Source organism: Prionailurus viverrinus, chromosome E1, assembly GCF_022837055.1.
Source record: "Prionailurus viverrinus isolate Anna chromosome E1, UM_Priviv_1.0, whole genome shotgun sequence".
NCBI classification, from domain to species: Eukaryota; Metazoa; Chordata; class Mammalia; order Carnivora; family Felidae; genus Prionailurus; species Prionailurus viverrinus.
Window position 1 is genome coordinate 29,013,027 of NC_062574.1, and position 17,539 is coordinate 29,030,565.

Sequence of the window (17,539 nt, forward strand, 5' to 3'; positions counted from 1 at the left end):
AAAACGTGTCTCAGGATGGCAGGGGGACCTGGTGGCCGCAGGCTATGATGTTCTGGGCTCATGTGGGCACAATACCCACCCTTGCAGGTGCCAGGGAAGGGAGTCCTGGCACAGGCAGGCACACCGGAGGGCATCCATTTGCCCCTAGTGGATGTCTGTGGCCTAAATAATAAGGTGAATCATAAGGAGCTAAGGTGGGGGGGGGGGGGAGTGGCAGAGCAACAGAAAGGTCAAGGGAGTGGAGAGATCAGGAAAACAAGAGGGTGTGGGGCAGAAAGAAGAAGGGTAAGAGAGGGGAGACGGAAAGAACGTGTTATACGTTGAATCGTGTCCCCCTAGAGTGGGTGTGTTGAAGTCCCAACCCCAGCACCTCAGAATGTGACCTTATTTGGAAGCAGGGTCCTTGCAGATGTAATTAGTTAAGAGGAAGTCATACGGGAGGAGGGTGGGCCCCTAATCCAATATAAGGAGCATCCTTACAAAAAGAGGAAATCTGGACCCAGACCTGCACGAGGGCAGGACGCCCTGTGGTACATAAAGGCAGGAACAGGGTGATGTGTCTACAAGCCAAGGAATGCCAGGGATTGCCAGCAGACCTCCAGAAGCTGGCGGAGAGGCGACAACCTCCTTCCCACGCACCCGCAGGCTGAGCTGAGCCTACCGACACCGCGGCCCTGGGCCTCCAGAACCATGAGGCAATAGATGTCTATTGGTGAGGCTGCTCAGTGTGTGGACTTAGCTGCAGGCCTAGGAAACCAGAACCTGGGGAAGAAAAGAAGGAAAGGAGGAAATCTGTGAGGTGCTACCACTTCTTAAAATCACGTGGGACGGCGTGTGGGGGGCTCAGGCTGTGCCCCCGGTTGTTCTGGCCGCAGCAGCAGCGGGCCGAGAGGGAGAGGGTCCCGGCCTCCTGGCCCGCTCCCTCCAAGTCCTCCAAGTGCCACAAGGCCTTCTGCTTTGGCTGGGCTGGAGCTACCTCTTAGGAGGATTAATTTTTAATAAATCAGCACTCTTGTTTTTCTGTACTTATTAAAATTTAAGACAATGAGTCATGGAACCTGCAAGGCTTGGGTTGACTAATTACCGCCGAACAGCTGCCTGGGATGACCATGCGGCCCTCAGGGAGCGGGCGGGATGCTGTCGCGTGTGGCTCGGAGAGAAGGCTGGGCTACTACAGCCCTGCATCTGAGGGATGTGTGCCCTGCCCTGTGCAGCCCAGTCAAGGGGAGGGCTATCAGCTTCCGAGGGGATGGGGCACAGAGACAAGGGGAGGCTTCAGGCCTGACACTGACCCACAGGATGTGCGGATCTAGCTTCCCACTGAAGTGCTCCAGAGGGGGGTGCAGCCTCTGCAGCCAGCCAGAGGCAGAAGACACAGAGTTTCCACCCTGCTCTGTCGTCCCATTCAGCCTACCTGCGAAGGTCACCCTCCCTGGGACCGCCCCCCGCCAGCCCCACCCTCAGCCCCAAAGGCCCTTCTCTCTTCCCAGCAGCTTCAAACCTCTTCCCCTCCCCCCCCCAGTTCCCCTTCCCTACTGGAGGAAGGACAAGTGGCAGCCTCCAAGGGCATCCCTGTGACCTGGCCCCCTCCGGCCCCAGGGCCATGGTTCTTACTTCCCTTCTGTGGGTACGCAGGCTCTCCTTCCACCTGGAGTTCTCATCAGTGCACCCCTCCCCCTCGGCGAACCCGATTTGTCCTTCCAACCCCGCTGCTCAGGCCTCATGCCCCTCAGTGCTCTGTCCAGATGAGCCCCTGGTCCTGTGCCTGATTGGCTGCCTAGCACACTTCATGCTGTGGTTTGCTTACCTGTTAGTTACCAGAGGTCCCCAGGGCTATGGACCGTGTCCGGTCTCCAGTACCTAGCACTATGTCTGATCCCTGTCCAGACCTGACGGGATACAGGAATAAACACACACTCTCTCTCACGCGTGCGCTCACAACTGCATTTGCTAAAAACTGTTCTAATCAAGTCTTAGGGTTCCAGCCTAAGTAGCCGGGAACGTGGGAGCTTTATGAGCAAGGGTCAAAGGTTCAGGGCCTCGCATCATTCTGACGTCGGAGAAGCAGAAGCCACAGAGGATGATTCAAATCTCTCCCTTCCTCTCACTAGTCCACTTGGTGCCCTTTTCTGGGTAAGTCTGACCAGGGACACAAGTCCTGCACCAGGCCTGGCAGCCTGCCCGGTCTTCGCTCTTCGCTCATCTCACGCCCTTCCCCACTCCCACCCCCCCCCACCCCCGAATAAAGCAGGGAGCGCTTCAAAAGAAAGTTGACAAAGACCAAGTTCAACACAAAGGCAGTCTTTAAAAAATGTCACAAGGATGTTTGTGAGAAACATTGAGCCCAAGTCCCCCAACACTGCAGACAGTTTAACTTCTGTGCCACAGAGATACTCTGAAATTCAAGTTTTCCTCATTGCTTGTTAAATGGGAAGAAAACCGTTAAGTAGCGGGGCCTGTCTCCGCTAAGCTTCTACCCAGCTCTTAAAAAGACGTAGGCATTCTTCCGAGCGATGCGGCTGAGCCACCAGTGCTGAGACCGGGCTGAAGTTATCTGGTGGCAATTAGGAGCTGCCATAGCTACCCAGAGCAAACAGCCCAACACTCCTGCCAGGTGCCCGGCAACCGCAAGGCCGGCGTGGGCAAGGGAATTCTCAAATTATCCTCCCTGGCCTGCAAGGGCGCCCTCCCCACACACCATGCCTGCTTTGAGACATGGGATTAGGAGTAATTAAGGGCCCAATTATTTTCTGGAGATACACAGTGGCCCGCCTGAGATATGGGCTGGGCAGCCAGGCTCCTCACTGATCCCTCAGCGGCAAAAGGAACACAATATCAGGGCCGGGGTCAGGTTCCCCAGCCACTTATCCAGGGGCTCCCAGAGTCCTTGTATTTCTAGGGACGATACTGATAGTGAAGCTTTGCCCACTTCGAACAGTCAGCCAGATATTGCACACGGACCCAAAGTTCTTCCGACTAAAGCATCGAAACAGTAGTTGACCTGCAGCTCTGATGGCCACCGGGAGGTTATATTTATACGTATATATGTTATATTTGTATATGTTTACGCTCATGTTACAAATCATAACAAAGCATTATTATATATAACATTATATATAATAAATCATGAGTTCACTATATAATATACAACATATAACAATATACATCATAGAATATGTATCACATCCTATAAAACTATAAAATTATATGTATGTGTGAATATGTGCACATATACATATCTATGTATATAGAAAATATATTAGGCTGATACATTTCTATTTAACTATTTTTTATGTAGTTTATCCTTGAACAATGTAGTCATTAGGCATACTAACCCCCTGCACAGTCATAAATCCGAATATAACTTTTCATTCTCAAAAAAACCTAACTACTAAGCCTACTGTTGGCCAGAAGCCCTACCAATAACATAAACGGTCAAATTTATATGTTACATATATTTTTAAATTTTATTTACTTATTTTGAGAGAGAAAGAGAGGAACAGGGGCAGAGAGAGAGGGAGATAGAGAATCCCAAGCAGGCTCCACACTGTCAGCACAGAGCCCAACGTGGGGCTCGAATTCATGAACTGTGAGATCATGACCTGAGCCAAAGTCGGATGCTTAAGCAAGTGAGTCACTCAGGTGCCCTTGTTATATGTATTATATACTATACTCTCACAATAAAATAAGCCAGAGAAAGAAAATCATAAGAAAATCACAAGGAAGAGAAAATACATTTATAGTACTGGACTGTCTTTATGGAAAAAAGTTCTGCAGAGTAGTGGATCTGTGCAGTTCAAACCTGTGTTGTTCATCAGGCCAACTGTTTATGGAATATATCTGATAGCTATATTTTTTTTAATTTAATTTAATTTTATTTTTTTTCAACGTTTATTTATTTTTGGGACAGAGAGAGACAGAGCATGAACGGGGGAGGGGCAGAGAGAGAGGGAGACACAGAATCGGAAACAGGCTCCAGGCTCTGAGCCATCAGCCCAGAGCCTGACGCGGGGCTCGAACTCCCGGACCGCGAGATCGTGACCTGGCTGAAGTCGGACGCTTAACCGACTGCGCCACCCAGGCGCCCCTATCTGATAGCTATATTGATATCAGCTTGGTACATGAATTTGTATCTGACTTGAATTATTAAGTCAAAATTCATCTTACTCCCCAATATTTATTAATTGATTTTTAAGAGAGAAAAATATTCTTTCAGAACACCGGATCAACAGGAGAAAAAAAATTTAAAGAAGCAAAGATGTCAGAGAACACTCTATTAACTCCCATCATTTCACAGCTCAGGAATCTACAACCTTAAAGGAGGAAGTGACTTGAGAAAGTTTCTCAAGGAATGCTCCAAGAGACATTAGTCTCATGAGATTCTCCTTAAAATAACTTCAGCGGCCAAATAAGTTCCGGAAACACTATCTACCTCAACCTGCTCTTAGAAAATGAGAATACTCATTAGCAGAGTAAAGGCACTGAAAAGTCCTGTAATTTGAGGGGGAGAGAATGTTTATTCAGCATTTGCTAAATTTATTTATAAATAAATTTATTTGGCCACAGAGTCCTTGTGTTTCCCAACGTTTTACAATGCCTTGGGGAAAATGTCCAGTCTTCCATCTAGGGTCCAATTCTGTCCAGAGAAGTGGTGAACTTGGCAGGGGTGATAACTCTGACCACACATTAAAACTTTAGGCCCTGGAACATGACACTGCCAAACCTCTCATTCCCCTCCCCTCCCCTCCCCTCCCCTCCCCTCCCCTCCCCTCCCCTCCCCCTCTCCTCCCAATAGCCAGCAACTTTCCAAATGAGATGCCAATAAAAACACAGGACTCAGGGGGGCACGGAGATTGGGTAGAGAAATACCATGCTTGCATCTCAAAGAGCCTTGGAAGGTTCAGGTGAGTCTCCTGCCAAGGATACTCAAATGGTTAAGAATGACCTAGAAGGCAATCATCTGCCTAAAATAAACTCTAAGAGGATGCAGCCCTGGGAACACATCAACATTTTGCAGTAAAGATTTGCTGACCCACAGGCAGCAGGCCTGGGATTTAGCCCCAGTTCTGCTCCTGACCATGGCCCTTGAGCAAGATTGTGACTCTGCATACCCATCTCCAAAACAGAAGAAGTCAGGTCTGGTGACCTTCACCCCCTCTTGGAGACACTGTGAGGCAGGCGGGGAAGTAGAACTATAAAGTGCCCTGGAGTCGCCCCTCCCTGTCTGTCTTTCCCCCGGCACCATGAGCTCCGGCCAAGGGCAGGAATTGCTCTTCAACACCCTCCTGTCCCCAGGGATGAGCTCAGAGATGCCGACTGTTGCTACAGTGAAATGGTGGGTGGCCGATGGGTTTATTCTTCTGCCTAGAATCCCCTCGCTTCTTCGCATCTGTTTTGGGGGAGTCCTAGGAAGGCAGGTGGTCCATCTTCACATGCGATGACGAGGCACATCCTACTTCTTCCACGTCTCTCCCCCCAGTTAACCTTTAGAGTTTTGTGCAAGGAGCCCAGAGCCTTTGCAGACATCAGCTTGTGCACAACACCCGCAAACGTGCACGGGTTGGGATGGGGTGAATGCGTGCACGTCCACATGAGCAAACGAGGGTGCGTGTGTTTGGAAGCGCCGGGAGGGGGGCAAATCCAAAGTCTGCTCAAGGTCACACGGCACACCAGCATGTGGCGGCTCTGCTGAGCACTCCACGATGCCCTGTCTCTCTGAATACACACGGGAGCCCAACAGCGCAGCACCCCTGCCCGGGCTGCCCCCACTGCTCCCTGGTTCTCCCGCCCCCTCGGGCCCCGCTCTCCACATCCCTCAAGTACATCTCTGTTGGTTTTGGACTCACTCTACACAAAACTTCAACACTCCGGGGGCATGGGGAGAGGGGACTGTGCTTGTTTGAAGACGATCTCTTTCTAACGGCTGTAATCTTTAATTCATAACCGTCCCATGAACCAGGCAAACAGTCCATGTGGGCTGAGGGCCACCCCCCTCCTTCCTAGGGGTTTTAAACGCAAGCGGCTGTACAGGAAGTTGGTTTTCACAAAAGCAAAAGAGAGAAAAACATGCTAACTTACAAGCAATGGCTTCAAGCCCCCCGTTTCAAGTCTCGTTTTTATTGCCAAGTGGTCCGACCGCGACCACAGCTCCCTGTGTGTGAGCCAAGGGGCAGGGGCTTCGCTGCATTATTCAGGAGTGACCGCAAAACCATCTTTTGCACCAAGTTACCCGAGAGAGAGAGAGTTTCCAATACGAAGGGCAACAGACAGCTGGCTGCACTCTAAAGGAAAAGGAACTTCTAACGCAGGCCTCGGAGCCACATGAAGAGGCACGAAGAGGGAGCTCACGGCCACCAAGCTCTGATGCGCCTGAACACGTGCTAGGTGCTTTGCAGGACCTTATAAGGTAGGCGGGGAAACCCAGGCTCTCAGAAGTTACTTAACAGTCTCCAAGTCCTGAAACTAACGACGGCAGGGTGCCAGCCGGGCCTTCTGATCCTACACCGCAGGGGCCGGGGCAGACAGGGCCAGTCCAGAGAGATGGGTTGCGAGCCCGGGGGTGGAGCCACGCTAGGTGGCCTCCCTGCTTCCCCGGCAGGGGGCTGAACTAGTAACTCTGCCGGGTTAAGCTGGTGAAGAGTTCCAGCACCACGTGGCGATGACAAACTATTCTCCTCCATGGCCACGGCCCAGCGTCAGGACGAAGCAGGTCTCAAAAAATGTGCCACTGGCAGCCATAAGGAGAAGGAGAGGCAGGACACAAGCACCCGTGACTGCCCTGGAGAGCAGCACGCGGAAACACGTGGCCTCCACACACCAGCGGCAGCATCTTGACGCTCCGAAGCTCCCGGTTGTCTCAGGGGCCGGCAAAGATGTATTAATCATCGCTCGGCTGGAGGCTCCTTCGGCTCAATAACACACTAAGGGAACGTGCTCAAGATCCGCACAGGGCTGCTAGGGGGAGGCGCCCCTTTCCACGCAGCCCTCGGGGGGGCTGCTCCTCTCACTGAGGGTTATATGCCCTACGAATGACGCGCTCCCCTCTGGGCGCTGGCCTCGCTGGCCAACTGGAGAACAGAACACAGCCCTTTCCGCCCGGCACGGACTCGCCGACCGGTGGTGTTTGACGAGGAAGGTACAGACAGGAGCCCCGGGGGCTCACAGTTTGGACGCTGGCTCTGCCAACTCCCAGCTGTGTGACCTCGACCAAGTCGCTCAACCTCTCTGGCCTCCATTTCCTGATGTATAAAGTGGGAATTACAAGCAGTAGCTACCACAAAGGCTGTGGTGAGGATTAAGTAAGTGAATCCAGAGGGGGATCTGGCACAGGGCGCGTGCTCTGCACAGGTGAATGCTCGCGTTTGCTCTTCTGATGCTGGCATTGCATTTCCTGCCCTGCCCCCCTCCGACACGGAGTGAGCGAATGAAATCGGTGACCCCGTGACACCACTGACTACCCGCCCACAGCACGGTCCAGAGACGTGGCTCAACCCCAAATTATCAGGTTGCAAATGGAGCCTTGGTGTCCCTCACCTAGACAGCCAGAAAAGGGACAGCAAGCCGCACGCATGGTCACAAGTCGCCCTGAAAATGAGGAAGGCACCATCACAGCGATGATGCGCATGGCTGAGAACCCCCTCGGACAAACACGGCCCCTCGCCCAGGTGTGGCCAGGCGGCTCCAGTCTGTATCCGCCACGTGGAAGCCCCTCTGGCTGAGGATAGACCCCACATCCAAATCCCAGCCCCCACCCCCTCTCGGCTGTATTGCCTGGGGCAGGACTTGAACCTGTCTCCAGGTTCTCATCCGTAACGCGGGGATGGTGGCAGGACCGCCTATGGGGTGGGTAGGTACAGCAGTAAGATGATGCCACATAGTGTGGCACTCAGTGGCCGGCACGTTGTAGGTGATGAATAAACGGTAGCTATTCCAACCGCAAAAATGAAAGAAATCAAGCCTCTCTCTGCAGATGAGAACCCTCTTGGAGACCAGCCTTTTCAGGTACGGCGTCCTTCTCCCTGTTTTAATCTAAGTCCGGAAAAGACAGTCCACGTTTAAGGGTCCTAATCTACTAGAACAAAAGGGAGTAGACGGACTGGGAAAGACTGCTGTGCAAGGGGCCTGTCCCTCAAAAAGTCTGGGGTCTCTGGCCTCGAGGGGGGCACACACAACCAGGAGGCAGAGGTCTGGCTTCCAGTCTTGCTTCTGGTGCTGGTGGTGGAGTCCTGGGCCAGCCGCTACCCCTCTGCGTGGATGGACAAGGGTCCCCGGGGGCCCTTCCAGCTGACAGTGTGCCCCCCGCTTCCCCCCCTTGGAGGAGAGGGTCCCTCCCCTCCCAGGAAGTAGGAAGGGAGAGCTGCATGGTCCTTTGCCAAGGTGAGGATGGCTGGAAACTCCTAGCCACATCTGTCCTGGACACCAGCTGGACAAACCACCGAGCACCCGGTCGCCAAACTGGCTTACAAGGTACTGAAGATAAAGCCCTTACCATGTCGTCTAAGTGGAGCCTGATGACTAAGGGTATGGTCAGAGGTGCCCACCTTCAGGTCAGGTGGATGTGAGCACACGGGAGGGCTATTCTTCAGGAAAGAAAGAAAAGGGGCATCAGTCATGGTCACGGTCGGCAAAGCCTGGAGGGGTCAAGGCTTCTCGTTTTCATAATCCCCTGATCCGCTGATGCTCCCCTTCCACCAGGCTTCACTGTAGGGACCAGAGCCGGCTGACAGAGGTGACAGGTCATAACCTGTCCCTTCCCCCCTTTCTGAAAAGCCCACGGTGCCCCTGCCGGGCAGCCGTTGTGAAGTTTTAAACACCAGCTCTGCCAGGAGGTGAGGAGGAAAGCGAGCCGGCTGCACAGCTGTGCCAATGTCACCGTCATTCCCAAATCACACATCTGCCTTCCTAAGTCTCTGCATCTTCAACTTCCCACCTTAAATCTCAGAGAGCAGCAAAGCACCAGAGCAATTTTCTCTGCTGGCCTCAGAGCAGAGGTACAAGCAGGCGAGAATGAGATTAGGGACACACTCTCTGCGACGATGCAGCAACAGCTACGGGGCCTCTGCTCTTGGAAAAAGGGCGAAGCGTCTCACTGTCCAGAGACGCGAAGGCCCCAGGCTGGTGCCTCCGCTGCAGAAATGTCACAGGAAGGACAGGATGGGGGGAACTACTTTCAGAAGGTTTTCTGAGGCCTGTTATGGGCACATCAGCCCAGTGTTTCAGAAACAGCAATTAGTTCTTTGATGGTGCCTTCCCCAAACACCATCTCTATACCTGGGGACTTATCTAGCTAAGGATCTCATTTGTGCGTTCCAGGACAAGATTAAGGCGATGGGGGCCTCTCCACCAGAGCCCCCACCTTAAATGTGTACCCACACACACACGACACCCACACTCTCACGCGCTTATATGCTCAAAACCGCACAATGGACCCTAGTGTCGGGCCGGCAACTTCCTGGTTCAGAGGAGTGGCAGGCTGTAGATAAAGGCAAAGGATGCTGAAGCCTAACCACCTGGCCCAGCACTTTGGTCCTTCTGGACACTCCGAAACATCCATCTTCTCGACCTTAACCCAGATGATTAACAACCGGGAAAACGTCACGGAGCCCAAAGGGAACTAACAAAGTAGAAATACCACCACTACCCACCAGGTCAACCAGCCCCTACACTGACTCATCCAACCTCGCTCTTCTCCCAGATAACTCTCAGGAAAGGATAAAGAAAAGGGTGAGAAGTTTTGAGAGAGTGGAAATCCTGCAAAGACAAAACAATACTCGATTATTTCCTCTGAGTACGTACAAAAGTATATAAACGCACAGAAAAGGCACTATATGAATACTCACCAGTGATAAGAGCAAGTTCTGAGGGGTAGAAGACAGGAGAAAGAGAGATTTGTCTGAAGGGACTTTGCCTTTTCTACAGCTTTTCATTTTTTCCAAGGAGATGCTCTTCCTGTATTACTTTATGTAATTTAACAAAGCTTTTTTCTTTTCTTTTTTTTTTTTAAAGTGAGGAATACCATTTCAGTCGCTGCTCTAGCCACAGAAGGAAATAAATCTTTTTCCTCCCTCTCATTTTTCGTTTTGAAGAAGGCAAAGAAAACCATGTTCCCCTCCAATGTTGAATTTGCTGAAGGTCAAATTCTAGTGCCTATAAACTTTGATAATGTCTCCATAATTTACTGTTTTTTACAGGCTCTATAGCTTTTAATAGCAAGAGCGAGTAATTTTTCACTGTTCATTTGCAGCACGGGGAAGGGAAAAAAGTCTGTCGCGTCTGACGTGTCTGCGCTAAAGCACTTCGTTTTCCTTTCTAGTTAGTAAGTGAACTAAAAATTACTTCTTGCAGATAGATGCATATGTCTACAATGGACGCACAACGTATGTGTCTAAAATCAAGGCTGGGAAATACAGAGTAAGACAAGAATAGCCACCCCGACAGTGGTCAGCACCATCCATTAACAGAGGTTTTGTTTTATTAAGTGTATCTATCTGTGTTTGAGAAATTGCTGGTCTACAAGGTCAAAGATTTCCTGGGTCATCAGCCAATTAAAAAAAAAAATCTTAGCAAGTCCAGTCCCTCATATATGTGTGAAACCGTGCCAAGATGGGGACTATCTTATTACTCTGGGGCTATTTTATAAAGCAGGATGTGGATGGAGAAGAGTAGATACGAGGCCAGGAGAAAGAGAAGCATGGCAGCCCCATCCTTCTGAGTAGGCCGAGTGAGGGCATCTGGGGGCTCATGGAGGCTGTTATGTGCGCATTCCGGTCACTCAAGACCCGTGATGGGGGATGCATAGGGTGGGCCTGTTGATGTTGCCACATCACAAAAAGGGTGATGGGAATTGAATCTGGGCTTTGCCCCTAGCTTGGCCTTCAGTCAACGCAACAATGAAGCCCTCCATGATGACAAAGGCTCGTTAACACTTACTAAGCACTTACTACCTAGGAGTCAGAGATCTGCAAAGCACTCTGCATGCATGATCTTAGGGGACCCCCACTCCAATTCCCTACCCATTCCTATCCATCATCCCCATTTTGCAGATGAGGAAGCTGAGGCTCAGGGTAGTTACGCAGAGGCCAGCCCCACAGTCTAAGCTAATAAATGGCTAATGACACCACGACAGTGCCACCTTGACCTCCCTAGGCTCCCTTTTCTGCCCCCTCCCTGCTTTTGAGGCTCCCAGAGCCAATCCAAATGAAAGTCCTTATAAAAACAGCCAAGTGTTACACAGGAGGGAGGGAACTCCCTTCCTCGAGCCAGGAACCCTTGGAGGTGAGGTCCAGGAGCAAGCACACCTCTGTCCTAAAGATGTCAAAGCCAAACAGGTCCCAGACAGCTTTCCGGGACTTCACAGATCCGCCCTTCACACCTCCACATGCTCTGCCGCCATCCTGGCTTCCTGAAACCGGGGATCCACACGGAATTCGTCCTTAACAGTTTCCCCGGCTGAAATCCACACTCCCTGCCGTTGTGTCGTTCTAGCGGGGGTGAGGGATCTGGGAGGAGAAACCCGCTCCACACACCCACGGGCAGGCTCCCTGCCAAAATCCGCCATACACCGTCTTCCTGTTCACTTTGCCCCATGGATGATTTTTAAAGCTTTTTAATTGTCCTTAATAAATTACCTACATGTGCATGGTTGTTACAGTAGTTTCATTAATTTTTCTCGGTGCATCTAAGCTGTTTATCACAGAAGTGTTAATAGAAAAGAAAAACATGTCAGGCAGGCTCTTTCTCACACACTCTGGGCTTGGGCAAATTAATGCTTATGGGATTGCTTCCCTGCACCACAAACAATTAGGGGCGTATTTATTTCATCCTAGCAAATCGTCTTTCAGCAAGGCCAGAAAGAGCGTGCCCACCAGAGAGCCCTGCAACGGGCCCGCTATGGATCCGCACACAGATGCCTGCCTCGTATTCGGTAACTTGTAACTTTATCTCCACTCCCCTTCGGCGGAAATCTAAACTGATCGTCTTCGGTGCTCACAACTTGCCCCACACCGACGGGGAGAGACATGTCAGTGATATTGCAGATGACGTGCTTCTTGGTATTTGAGGCTTTCGACCAGAAGGAAATTACCGAGGGCTGGGAAAGAGCGCAATGGTGGCCAAAAGTGACATTGTGAGAGCCAAGCACATGGTTCCACAGCAGAGAATGCAGGCGATCGACAGGGGATCGATTGTCTGGTTTCCAGGGATCTGGAGGAAAAGGGTAAAGGGGCTGCTGGGAGCATGGCTATAAAACTTGAGCCTGTCGGTGGTTCCACATGCTTGCCATCTGACCCAGAGCTTGACGCAACAGCAGGGTCAGCTGGGCCTTACTCGTGTGACAGTAAGAGCCCTGGGCCGAGACAAAACGTACACAGGGCCATCCACGACCGGGCCATCTGTCCAGGGCCCCCCCAGTCCCGAGCAGGGGTCTGAAAATTTAAAACAAACTGTTGCAAGCTAGCTTCAGACTTCTTAAGGGTGATGGTCTATCTTCTAAGGCAAATGGATTTTTTAGATTCGGCATTTATGAAATCAACCGGGCATCAAAACATATATGGGTACAGCTATCCATGTAGAGTACTGTCCTTCCAAGGCCTGTCCCAAACTGACCCCAGCCCTTCTTTCCAAAAGGCTCATATCTTGCCACACCGGATTATTTGATGTTCCCCTAACATGCTTTTGACTAAGTGGGTTCCCTTTGCCATAGAAGTTCTTTTCATCTATCCTATCAAACTCCTATGCCTCCTTTAGGGCCCGTGCTTTGTTCCCCCCAGAAGGAGCCTTCAGCACCAATGATCCCCCACTGCACATGGATACGTCTCTTATATAGCCTAGTGGTCACTATAAGAATATCCCCTGAGCTGAATGGATAGTCAACCTTTTTTCTAACTCATGTTCTTCATGGCTCTGATGCTCCACTAACTGCCCGGATCCCCAAGGAGGAGCCCACCTGAGAGCACCTCTTCTGAGGCCGAAAAGGCTCACCTCCAGCGAAAAGCCCTAATCTGTGTGCTTGTCACCTTTGCTGCTGAGACCATGTGGCAGAGTCCCAAACTGGGGCATCCGGGCAGGTACAGAACACACACGGCAAGTCCCTTCGCTTCTACCTTGCAGCACGCTGAGGACGTGTCCAAACCCCCAATGGTGCCCCGCCCTCCTCTGCAACACCTCTCCCATCCCTGGCTCTCCTGCTCACCACCCTCCTGCTCCAGCACCCATCCCCCTGTTCCCTGAACTCACAAAGCTCATCTTACCTTGGACACTACACGGGCTACTCCATCTGCCCGGAAACCCCCAGCCTTGGATCATCCCATGACCTCCGAGAAGCGTCTCTGCCCGCCCTGCCTAAAGGAGCGACCTCACACCCCTACCCCACTCGCCAGTCCCTCCCCGGCCGAATGCTCTGTTGCACACTTCCTCTTTGCACCGATCCGTGTCTGTAAGCAGCGGGCTCCCTGACTCACTTTCTCATCCACAGTCTGGCTCCCCATCAGATGACAACGTCACGAGAGCAAAGAACCTGCTGTCTCTCTCGTGCCTATACCCCCGGTGCCCAGGACAGCGCCTGGCACTTGGTAGGGGCTCCTAAACGTCTGTCTCACAAATGAGTGAAACTCATCGTGTTGTTGAACCAAGTTTGCTCTCCAAAGCCCCTCACGGAAAGACTCCGTATTCGGGAAAGTGGCTGGGTTCGACAACGACAAACAGTCCAGGAAGCACAGAGGGACTAGGAATACTGTGGAATTCGGGGACACACCTCGGGGCGCCCTGGTAAACACCCAGCATGAATTAACAAAACTAGTCGCACGTTAATATAGGCTGCCTCCTCCTTAAACAGCTTACGAACACTGTAATTTTCCTCACTAAAACACTGTCTAACAGAACCACCTCCCTTAATTACAGACGTTTGTATGCATTATAATCTTTATACAATTAAACCTACTTAAAGGAATAAACGATTAAATGCCCCCCTCGCCCTGTCACGAACCCACCCCTCCTCGAACCACCACCACCCCCCAAAACCAAACAAGGCACAAACCACACAACAACAAAAAACAGAGGTGCTGAGAACACCAAGTCGGGTTGTAGACAGACAAAAATCCCAGGAAATTGAAATTCGGGCTGACACAGAACTTTGTAGCTGCAGGGGGGAAAGTCAACTTTCAACTTCAGACCCGGCACCTGACGGCTCAGCATCTGACTGCGACGTCAAATTAAAGGCTTGTGCGTATTGTACAAAATGTCTTGTTTCAGGAGCAAACATCTTCCCTTGCACAATTCACCTCCAGACACAAACACATGGTTTGGTGACTGGCAGAGGCTTTTCTGGGATCATCTCTTAAAAATTTCACAAACGCGTTCCTGGCCCGCGGGTATTTACCAGGAAGTCGGCGGGTGACTCCTCTGGAGTCAGGCAGGTTTAACTGATAAGTCTCTCTTTGGGACACGGCTGTGCATCCTGGGGAAAACATCCATCGTGGAATTTCTATGAAAAAGGCCCAGATGTCAGCTACTTGTCCGACGCTAACACCCTACTTTTGTAAAATTCAGCATCGTGGGGAGAAAAAGAGGCATCCTGAGAGTGGAAACAGATCCCCTTTCAAGTACTGAAAGGGCCCTGAGCACAAAGCCGTGTTATCTGAACCCCTGAAAAGCTGCTGCTTGAAAAGATCAGGCAGGGAGGTTTAATTACAGCCATGGAGGGGACCTGGCCCTGCAGGGCCTTCTCATCACTCCAGACATGCCTTGAAAAGCTCTCTTTTCTGCCTGGGCCATGTTCAACACCAGGCTACCCAGATGTGGAATCCGGAGGGTAAGCCAAGCCTCGAGGTCTTGGGAACAATCAGAATCATTTTCCTGTTCTTCCGGGGGACAAAATCCCTAGCACAGAAGCAGGACAGCAGGATAGCCTAGTGGAAAGATCTAGGTCATCTCGTGGCTCTGCAGCGACTGCCACTGGGCAAGATGCACTTGTCCACTCCGAGCCTCTGTGTCCTTGGCTATAATAAACTGGAGGCGTTAGCAGAATCTGCCTCCTAAGGCTGTTGGCGGTATCCTGGAGAGGCTCCGTGAGTGGTGACTACGGTGAGCAGGCAAAGGATGCCTGGCCATTTATCAGGAACTCTGTACAGTCACTCGTGCCCTTCTAGTCTCTTCTATGGCTTGAAAGTGAAGAGGCTCGGGGTGTGCAGAAAGGAGCAGGAATCAGCAAGCATCCAGGTTCTCCTGCCCCCCCACCCCCCGCCCTGCCTGCCCCGTCTCCTTCCCTGGCTCCCCATGCCTTCCCCTTCCTCCCCCAAGACTAAGTGGGTGGCAGCCGCAGTTCCAGAACACCCACCAAGGCACCGCTGGATTTACCGACAGACACTCATCAGCCCAGTTTTTCAGTACGGCAGAACTGCATTGGGACCCTGGGCTCGCGTTCTGCCCTCACAACAAGCCTCTGAGGTGCGGACGACCATGATCTCATTTGGCCTCTGAGGAAACTGAAGCTCAGAGGGGTGACGTGATTGGTTCAAGGACACCCAGCGAGTGAGCACACGTCCAGGCCGGGACACAGAGCGAAACAAACCCCGTGACAGGGCTGCCTCACAAAGGCAGAGTGGCCTAATGCGGAGGGCAGAAAGGAGGCATGGCTTCAAGGGTCAGGTCAGCCCCTAGCTTGCCCTTTGACCTTACACACCCTCCCAGCGCCATGTTCTCTGCTCTGAACGAGGGAGGTCGGCCCTTCCGACATTGTTCTGTGGATCCATGAGTCACGGGTTTCCAGGCCCTTCCTCACACAAGCAGCCTCTCTCTGCAGTGCAGCCCGCAGGCACCTTTCTCAGGCCTTCCTCGGGTGCTTGGGGGCAGGGTGGGCGGTGAGGAGAGGTGGTCCCTCCCGGAGCCAGGTGTGCCCAACACAGCTGCCAGGAAGTCCCATTAGTCAGCACCAACAGCTGCTGCCCCAGAACACGTGGCACTGATGGGACCCACCCGAGACTCTGTTAAACCTTGGGGGTGGCTGGAGAGCAGGAAAAGTGGGATTCTAGAACCTCCCAGGGGCTCTGTGTGGGCTCTTTCCTCATCCCCCAAAGCTCGTCCCCACCCCTCACCCCCACAAGCACACACTTCTCTCAGCCCCAGCTATAGGCCTGGTTGGATTTTCTAGTCAGAAATGGCCCCTGGCTTCATCAGCCAAGAGGACAGAGAGGGCACTGGAGGGAGGCAAAGCGTTTCTCAAGGCTTTGAAACCCCAGCCACCAGGTTCTGTTTCCTAGAGCTGGGAAAGAGCCAGTCGGGTGGGAGGCGACTCCTCGCGCTCCGCCATTGATCTGAAAGACTATGAGTCTCTGCCATCACTGTCTTCCTCACCCCCTCAAATCTTGACCTGGGCAATTTCTGTTGGCATTCTAGCACTCTCCTGTCCCCAGGAAGAGTCCGAGCATCAAATTTCCAGCACCGTCTGCCAGAGATATCCCAGGCCCACTGATTGCCGGCAGGAGATGCCATTCTATACACCTGTCAGGAAGAAAGGAAGGGCAAGATGGCCCCGGGCCAGCGCCACCTTCCCGGGCCCCATCTCATCCTGTGCCCTGGGCCTTCCAAAGTCTTTTCAACATCCTCTCTCCATTTTCATCCAAAGTCTTTTCAACATCCTCTCTCAGTTTTCATCCATGCTCATCTTAGGCATGTGGGTTATTTCCCACAAGAAGGAGCACGCTGAGAGGTCAGTGGAGAACAAAACACTGGATTCTTCCGGGGAGAAGGGGGCTGACTAAGTGGACGGGCTGTATAAAACCCTACAGAAGTCAACAAGCCCCATGTTATTTAAGGAAAATAAACACTCGAGCAAAAACCTCTCCAAGGACTGAATCTTATAGCAACTCCTCTTTAGGGAAGTGAAATTATTCTTGATTGAAAACCAAGAAGGCTCATCCAAATCGGCGGTGTGGATGTACAAGACCACGAATGTGACACGGATCCCAGCTTAAAAGCGGAGACTTCCAGGCGACGCACTGGGGTGGAGGGAGGAAATGTCCCAGTTAGATGCCTCTGGCCTGGTGTTCTCCCCCCTGACGTTGACAGACAGCAGTGAAACAGCAATAAAAGAGACCCTGCAGTCATCCGCTTTCCCCAGACAGTAACGGAAACGACGATTACCGCCACTTGTAGACCTACTGTGTGCCAGGCAACCTGCTGAGTCCTTCTCAGATCCCAATGAACCAACATAATGTCCCTGACGGAAGTGAAATGACATGACTAAGGTTAAATAACAGCAAAAACCAAAGAAAATGATCAGGCTGAGATCATTAAGGATCAGGCTGAGATCATTAAGGAGAAAGAACAATCCTGAGTAGACACGTCCTCTGTGTGTCACATAGGCCCTATTTTACAGGACCCCCCCCCCACCCCCGCCCTTTACTGAAGAGGAAACAGGCTCTGAGAGGTCCACAGACATACGAGATTGAATCCTGAAGCTGAGATTCAAACTCAGCTCCAAAGGATGGCAGAGGTCTGTCTACGTGGTGATGATACCTCTATGCTTCTCTTAAAAAAAAAAAAA

The 17,539-nt window shown here is 51.7% G+C and overlaps 1 protein-coding gene across 4 annotated transcripts in view; it reads right to left on the reverse strand.

The window, feature by feature from the left end:
• MSI2 (musashi RNA binding protein 2) overlaps positions 1-17,539 on the reverse strand; it is a 394,401-nt gene that overhangs the window by 204,626 nt on the left and 172,236 nt on the right. The gene's annotated exons all lie outside the window — the stretch shown is intronic.